The sequence below is a fragment of the Carlito syrichta genome, unplaced genomic scaffold (genome assembly GCF_000164805.1).
Source record: "Carlito syrichta isolate Samal-C Ts95f unplaced genomic scaffold, Tarsius_syrichta-2.0.1 Scaffold302562, whole genome shotgun sequence".
In the NCBI taxonomy this organism is placed as follows: Eukaryota; Metazoa; Chordata; class Mammalia; order Primates; family Tarsiidae; genus Carlito; species Carlito syrichta.
The window spans coordinates 295,792-305,092 of NW_007246658.1; positions in this window are offsets into that span (position 1 = coordinate 295,792).

Sequence of the window (9,301 nt, forward strand, 5' to 3'; positions counted from 1 at the left end):
GACCATGGCATCTTTGTATAATATTCTGGGCAGATAATTTTTTAAACATTCCCACGGAGTGGACAGAAAATTTGCCCTTTCTCTGGATGGATACATCCCCATAGGCACACAGCTCAATCAGGGGACACTGCTGGATGCCATCCTCCTCTTGTCTCCTCGGAGGGAGTTCTTTTGTGAAGTCTAGAAACCTACAATTCTCTGATTCCAAACCCCATTGTCTTTCCAGCTTCTGACTGGCCTGTGATGGTGATTCATGATCCCTCAGTATTTATTCCTAAAATAGTAGAAAATGTTCTTGCTTCCCCTCAGTCATTTCCAAGCGGTTTAAGTTTTTCTTGGTGGAGAGTTTGAGTTGCCTGAGCTTTGAATGATGATATTTGACCGAGTCATTCATCATTGTCTACTGCCAAATAAGACCCACAATGCCCTCTTTCCTTGACCTGCAGAGCCATTTTGGTGATGGGAATAGGTGAGGAGAGTATGGATGGGGCAACAGCAGCCTTCATCTCAACAGTGGTAAGTTTTTAGGCCACTATTATTACAACCAGGCAAACCAAACCTCCCGTCCCTGCAGAACAAACAGTGGCAACATGGCTGCACAACTCCAGCCCCAAACAAGTGCTTGCTAACGGAAACCCTGACAAATCGCAAAGCATAAGCAGCAATAGCAGACACCAGAGTAATAATTTATTTTTAATGCCATGCTGTCTTTAACAGTGCAATTTCCTCCAGGGTGTTTGCTTTGAGATTGCAAGATAATTACATCTCAGAAACCAGGCTAATTACAGTTAACAGCCTGAAAACCAAAGGAACCCTTCCCTCTACCCCCCACCTTTTTTTCCACTAGAATACTACACAAATTTCAGTTAAAACGTGCAGCATCATTTAGGAAACCAATTTGACTACAGCTTAGAGGTTCATTTTCCCCTCCTTGCCGCACATGTATAACTTGCAATGATGTGTATCAGAGAGACCTGAGTTAACACAGCCTCAGTGATTAGAATAAATAACGGTGCTATAGAAAGGAAACAATGACAGCAATTCTCCAATAGAGATGAAAGTCTAAGTGTTTCTGGACGAAAAGCAGGGTGGGAATGTGAATTTGTACAGCAAGGGTAAGAGTACCTGTGCCCTCCAGATACACTGCAAAAGTCTCTGGGAGCAAATAATAAACCAATTACGGTCATTTGTAAAATTAAGGCCCCAGAAGGAATTTAAGAAATCATCTGGTCAATTTTCTTTATTCCTAAACATCCAAAATGCAAAGCAATGTCCACCGGTCTTAAAGTCCTCAAGAACAAGGATTTCATGACCTGGTCATTCCCTCAGTAAACATTTCCTGTCATCTCATAGATATCATTCACTGGGCTAGGAAGATGAAGATGGATTTCCTGATTTTTTTATCCTCCTTCCATCAGAAGTTTCTTCCAATCCTAAATTTATCTTGTTACAACTCTCAGACCCACCCCCTACAGCGTTTTAGCTGAGAGAAAGCCTTTTCCAAATAGGCAGAGCTGTCCTACTCTCTCCTTTGGACAGCATAACCTCTACTCCAAGTACTTCTCAGTTTTTAATCATTCATATATTATTTTCTAATTTGTCTTCGGTTTCTGTAAGCTTTTAAATGTGGAAGCCAAACGTCACACTTATCTCTGGTTCAACCCGGCAACAAATGCCTGTGCTTTCGTTTGTCCATTTGTAGGGGTGGGAGGACTGGATTGCAAAAAAAGAAAATTCAATATTCTAAACTTTCACATGAAATTCATTCCTGTCCCTATAGCACCTCCAGAATTCATCCACCTAACACAACATTCTGAAACTTAACTAAGTGGCTTTCCTCTCCATCTAGATCTTACTCAGAAAAGCAACTCACTGGCCTTTCTTTCCATCAGCCTCCTTGCTAGAGGCTCTTAGTTGCTGATAATGCAAAATTTGCATGCAAGTGGTATTTCTCATAGCAACAACTCCTGAGCAGCACTGCCAGACTTCATTCATGGGGGTTTTTTGGGTTTTTTTTTTGAGTTGGACTCGCCTCTCAAAGTGCTGAGATTACAGGCTGAGCCACCGAGCCCGGCTTCATTCACTCTTTTAACAAACATGTCTTGAGCGCTCACCAAGGGGAAGAGGACTCCACTATCTTGGTTTCTGTTCATTAGTCCTCTTATGAGACCTCTCCTGAGAGAGGAAGAATTATGAGTTCTGGTTGATCAGGGGCATTGAGTGGGGCCACTGTCTTCGCATGAGCAGATTTACCTTGCTCTACAAGTCAGCACACCCAGGTGCGATGCTCCCCTTTCTTTTCTGCCTTAGACCCAGGTGGGTCCTGGTACTAGAGGGGGGTCAGCTACCCTTAGCATCCTTCTTCTGCTCAAAGGGTTGGCTGGGAAATGTTTCTGGAACGCGTGTTGGGATGGACCAACTTTCTCTGCTCTCTGTCTGTCTGAGATTCATGTTCCTAAGATCCAGATTAGGGGGTGATGAGGAGATGAGGGCCCCGTTTTATCCTCAAGCCATGTCTTCTACGCAGTTTTATCAGAGCCCTAAGTGAGAGTGAGTGGCTTGCCCAAGCAGTGCTTTAAATTCCTACTTTGTTACTATTTATTATATATTAAGCTTCTCCAGAAAGATCTTGGGGAGATAGGGAAAACTGGCAGGACGTGATTTGGGTACCCAGGCCATGAAGCCAAAACCTTACCTCTAATCTCTGAAATTTACTAGGTATCGTGCCGAGTGCTCGGCACCAAGGAGACAAAGCCATACAAAGCACAGCCCTCCCCTCTGGGAGCTTACGGTCTAGTAGAACATTTAACCTGCCTTGGAAATGAAGCTTTTTCATTGTCACGTCCTAAAAGAAATTTTATCCTTTACAAGAGAACATTTAAAATGAAATCCACCCGAGGTTTAAAGGGGATTTCATTACAGATATGTGGAAATTTACAACAATGAGGTCACGGTGACTGTGTTGTTAGGATTCTTTTGTTTTTTGGCCTCCAGATACACTGCCTTGGAAACACTCTATTAACTTGTAAAAGAGGAGATGTTTATTAATGGGCAACTAAAGCCTATAATTTTTCAACAAACTCAAAATGTCCAGGCATGGTTCTGGGCTACCAGCTGGGGACTGACGGGTTTTCCTTTTAACGGGAAAAAAGAAGCTCTCAGAGCCAAGGAGGGTGTAGCTGTGATAATGCTCACACCCAGGAAGGAGTCCTGGCCGCCCCTGCACGCACGCAGTGTGGACCTCACTCCCAGACACACACTTCTGCCTCAGAATGGGAGAGTGGAGCTCATAAGAGTTCTTTATGATCATAAAGAGAAAGTTCCTGTTAGAAAAGTTGCAGTGGAAGCAAATGACATGATGGACGTTTAAGGCCACCTGCTTCAAAAGAGTTTTCATTTCTAGTCCCTCGCTCTTTTGCACAAATCTTTTTTAGGGCAGGGAAAGGTCAGGTGTTGCTGCATAACAAAAAAAAAAACTATTTCCAAATTGCTCTCATAAAGTCGGATCAGCAGTTAGCCTGCACATCCTGAGCTAAGAAAATCCCATCACTGGGGTTTCTGCTGGTCACATGAAGCGGGAAGGCTACAGTGAGTGCTTCAAACTAAGCAGTCCAACTGCAACGTTACCAGATTCAGGCTGAGAGAGAAAGAACAAGTCTAATAAAACTCTGGGGATGGGATCTGAGTTGGATTAAACTCTAGTTGATAGCAATGGTGAGAAAGAAAATAATTTGTATGAACTTTAAAATACTATGAATTGTACTGTATCATATTAGAAATGTGGGTTTTGATAATGATTTGCATGCTTTAGCTATTTTAAACTATTTAAAATAGAAAGGGTGTTTTAGATATGCCGCCTTTGTTCCATGTGACTTAGAGCATATAATTCAATTGCAAGTCATCCAATAGCAGCTCACTTCAATTGCAAGGCAAAAATGCAAGAGGAAGGTATAAAAGAAATGCACCCCTAAAGCTATAAAAGGATGGCAAATCATAGAATTTTTACGAATGACCTAGGAACATTTTTTAGATAAAGCCTAACCTGCCCTAATAATTCGTTTTTCAAAAAAAATTTTAGTATCCGTCTAAGTCTCTAAAGAGATGACCCAGCAAGTATATTCTGTTATACAATTCAGTAATGTCATAAAGCTCTGCCAATTTAAGGCTTCCCTCTGATCACTGTCACTATGATCTTTCATCCATTCATTCATTCAAGAAAATTATTTTTGTCTAGTTGAAACTCAGATGTGCAAAACTGACTTCACAATAGTGCTTGATTAATGACACTGTCATCATTGGTCAGTACCTGAACTACTTTATATAGTTATTTTGAATAATGTGTTAAGTACTCATAAATGCACTATCCAAGAAATAAAACTAGAACTTTAACAGAGATCTCCTTCTCACCACATTCTCTCCCCACATTCCTATTCCTGCCCACTTTCCTTTTTGCTCTACCCAATATAAGCATCCTTTTGAATCTCAGGCTAATTCCCTTGCTTTCTGTGTGTGTGTGTGTGTGTGTGTGTGTGTGTGTGTGCACGTGTGCGTGCGTGTGTGTATTATATATATACATATTTACACACACACATAAATACACATAAAGCATGATGCCAGCATAACGTTTTAAAACACGAATTATACACACACATAATGTGCATACATCATATTTCTATAAAGCATAAAGTAGCTTAGAGAATTACTTCTTTTCCTGTAACACAATGCTGTTTGGATTCATCCACATTGCTGCAAGTTGCTGTGGTTCATTTCTTTTTAAAAGTTTACGGTAGTCTACTGTGCAAAGATGCTGCCATTTATTTTTCCCACTCCCCTGGTTGTGGGCATATAGGTTGTTTCCCGGTTTTTGTTTTTGTGCACGAGGCTGCTATGACCATTTGTGTCCATGTAACCTGTTGGACAGAGGCAAAAGTTTCTCCCAGAAATTCGATCCCTGGGTCCAGGGAATATGAATCTTCAACTTTAGGAGACTATGTAAACTCTTTTCTGAAAGGATGGCATGTTCTACTTAAGGAGACAATGGCGAACACTTTTCCAAAGTTATTGTACCCCTCCTTGGCAATGTCAGGCATTTTTTTTAATTATTCTAATTTTTTTTATTATTTTAAAGATGTGGAGGCATAATTCAGGGTTAAGTACATACAGGTAAAGTTTAGGCCTTCCTTTGGTCCCCATTTCTCCTGGTTTGAGATCGGGGACCCTTATTGATGTTATGTGCCCACCCTCAGGCATTTTTACCCAGTTAAATAGGTGTAGACGATATCTCACCAGATGCATGGCTTACGCCTGTCATCCTAACACTTTGGGAGGCTGGGGGCGAGAAGATTGCCTGAGCCCAGGGGTTTGAGAACAGCCTGGGCAACTTGGCAAAACTTCATCTCTACAATAAATCTAGAAAAATTATCTGGGCATAGTGGCATGTGCCTATAGTTCCAACTGCTTGGAAGGCTGAAGTGGAAGGATCGCTTGAGCCCAGCAGGTCAAGTCTGTGGTGGCGGCTATGAGCGTGCCACTGCCCTCCAGCCTAGGCAACAGAGTGAGACTCCAACTCAAATATATATATATATATATATATCATGTGGTTCTGATTTGCATTTCCTGGGATCAATAATGATTGCAAACATCCCTTTAGAAGTTTTCTGATCTTTCTGCTCATGTATTTTTCCCATTTTTCTACTGGTGTGTGTGTGTGTGTGTGTGAGTGTGTGTGTTCTTGATCTTTAGAAGTTTGTTACATATTTTGATGTCAACATTTTGCAGTTCTGTATATTATTAATACTTTCCCATATTTATAATGTTTGTTTAGCCTTTTAAATCTTTCATCCATTTGGAGTTGATATAATGCAAGACAAGGGTCCAATGTCACCTCTATCACATACTACAGTTCCACATGTGGCTCTCTCTTCTATTTCTCTAGTCTCTTTGTCTATCCTTGTACCAATTCACACTGTCCTTCCTCCATGCTCTGACTTTTTCAGAAATATCATGATAACTTTTGGTTCCTCCACCCTTCGTGTAAATTTAAGAATCATTCTGAAAACCCTAGATTTTGGTTGAAAATATATTGAAGCTACAGAAATGAAAATCTTTATTATCTCCTAATAAGATACTGTAACTTTTCCTGCAGAGGTCTTTCACATATTTTATTAGATTATTCCTAGATACTTGATATTCTGAGATAATTCTATTGATTTATTTTCTTTTTCATTTTGTTTTGTATTTTTTACCGGCATGGATAAACGCAACCAATTTTTATGTTAATCTTATACCCAGCCACCTTACCAAGCTCTCCTATCATCTCTAATAGTTTGCCTGTAGATTAATTTTGGTTTTCTACATAAATTATCACACAAACTATAAATAATGACCGTTTTGTTTTCTCTTTTCCAATTCTTGTGCCTCTAATATCCTTTTCTTTCCTTACTTAATTGTCTAGGACCATCAATATAGTGCTAAAGAGAAGTAGCAATAGAGAGCATTCCTTCCTGATTTCTTCTTATTCTACACTCGCATTCTGGGTGATCTCTTCTACTTTCCATCCCTATGGCTTGCTTCAATCCCTACACGGACCTCCATCGAAACTGAGGTATTCAACTGTCTCCTGGACCTTTCAATCCAACGGTTACACAAGTACCTAAAACTCAACATATCTAAAACTCATCATCTGTTCTCCTGTCTCAGACCTTCTCCTCCATCATCTTTTAACTCTACAAATGGCACGACCATGCACGTGGCTGGGAAAAAAAAAAAAAAGGAGTTTTTGCAGAGACCAGACACGGCCGTCCTGTCTGTTGTGCCCTTCACAATGCATCTTCCCTTTAACAAATCTACTTTTCTTAATTTTTAAAAAACGGATGATGATGGAGATGATTGTCAACATAGTCACCATCATCATCTTTATCATCTTCCTACTTCTCTCCATGAAGCAATTTATCTTATTGAAAATTATACTGTCTTCAATGTTTTGATATTTTCTCCAAATGGCTAGTCCAAATCGATATTAAAATTTTTTTTTAAATATTAGAAAACTGAGGACAAAGGGAAGTATTAAAGTCACACGGTTGTGAAGTCAAAAAAAGAAAGAAAGAAAATATTACTTCTTAAGGCATGAAAACATTGTGAATATCTTTTATAAGTCAGTTCATTCAACAAATTAATAGAATCATAGTAAATTGACACAAATAAAGAATACTACTTTATGAGAAAGTTCTTTGGAGCTTTAAAAAAAAACGGAGTTTCTTCTGGCTCTCTTTCCCTACCACACACTCTCCCCGCTGTCAAGTCCTGTCATTTCTGGTCCATTAATTTCACTTCAACCCAATACCTTTTTCCACCCACTCTGCCGACTCCCCTGGTCTCTCCCCTGTCGTCCTGCTGTAAGTGCCTAAACAATCACCTGCATCCACTCTTGCCTTCTCCTAAACCCTCTTCCATGCCACAGTCAGAAGAATCTCTTCGAGCTTAAAATCTCTCACACAGTGCCCCTCTTAAAGTCCCTTAAGGGGTCTCCATGATGTATAGAAAAACTCTAAATCTGTGACAAGGGACAGATGTCTAGTGTTGGGCTTTTTTGGATCTGGTCCCCATGAACCTCAACTTTACCTCCTATTCTCCCTGCCTACCCTCTATCCTCTGGCCATCCCGGGCCCCTTGCAGGTCCACAAATGCCCAGCACTCTCTTCAATGTCTTTCTACATGCTGTTCCCCCTCTCAGTTGTGGGATTTCCTTTCGCACTTCTTTCTATCCGTCCTTGTGTGGATAATCCTCCAACACATTCTCCTTTTTTGAGTTGGAGCACTCTATCACCCAGGCTGGAGTGCAGTGGCATGCTCACAGCCACCCCAGCATCGACCTACTGGGCTCCGGCGATCCTTCTGCCTCAACGTTCCAAGTAGCCAGAACTACAGGTGCATGCTACCAAACCCGGTTAATTTTTTAATTTTATTATAGAGAAGAGGTCTCACCATGTTGCCCAGGCTGGTCTCAAACCCACAGGCTCAGGCAATCCTCTCCCCTCGGCCTCCCAAAGTGCTGGGATTACAGACTTGAGCCACAGCGCCCGGATTTTTTTTTTTTTTTTTGAAGGCAGGATCTCACTCTGTTGCCCAGGCTGGAACGCAGTGGCATAATTATGGCTCACTGCAACCTAAAATTCCTGGGCTTAAATGATCCTCCCATCTCAACCTCCCAAATAGCTGGAACTACAGGCATTCACTACCATACCTGGATAAATTTATTTATTCTATAGAAATCTGTAGAAATGGGATCTCACTATGTTGCCTGGGCTGGTCTTGAACATCTAGCCTCAGGTGATTCTCCCAAAGTGCGGGGATTACAAGCATGAGCCTTCTTGTCCAGCCTCCACCCATTCTTTAGGACTCAATTTAGTCGTTGCTTCCTCCAGGAAGCCTTCACTGTGCTCTGATTGCTTTTGCCTGTCTTCCCCACTCCTTGAGAGCAGAAAAAGGCTTTACTCCCGTTTATATTCCCAAAACCCAGTTCAGTGCCTGACATAAGGAGAAGCCTCAACAAGTGCTTTGGAAATGGAAAGTGAATCAGTCCTGCTTGTTCCCTTCCCCCTTAGCTCTGATCTGCATTTGTTAAGAATGCTGTCTTTACATTGACCTTCCATATGACCCAGCAATCCCTCTACTAGGAATATACCGGAGGAAATCAAATCATTCTACAAAAAAAGATACCTGCACACACATGGTTATTGCACCACTAGTCACAATAGCAACAACACGGAACCAACTGTGCTGCCCATGGAAACTGGACCGGATAAAAAAGATGTGGTACATACACACAATGGAATATTACGCAGCCATAGAGAAGGACAAACATATGGACTTCGAAGCAACTTGGATGGATTTAGAGTCTACCATACTCAGTGATCTATCACAGAAACAAAAAACAGAGTACCACATGTTCTCACTCATAAGCGGACCCTGAACATTTAGCTTAATACTATAAGAAAGGAATTGGCAGTAGCAGGATACTGCCGGGGTTGAGTGGGAATGAGGGGCACAACATCCAAAAGAGTACCTAACCTCAAACCAGGCAACGTGGGGACCAAAAAGAGGCCCAAACTTTACCTGTACGATGATCACCTGTATACTTAATCCTGAATTGTATCCCACATCTTTAAAATAAAAATGCATAAAATGAAATAAGAATCCTGCCTTTAAAAACTCTTTCAGCTGGGCTCGGTGGCTCAGCCTGAATCCCGCGCCTTTGGGAGGCTAAGGTGAGTGAATTGCCTGAGCCCGCGGGTTCGAGACC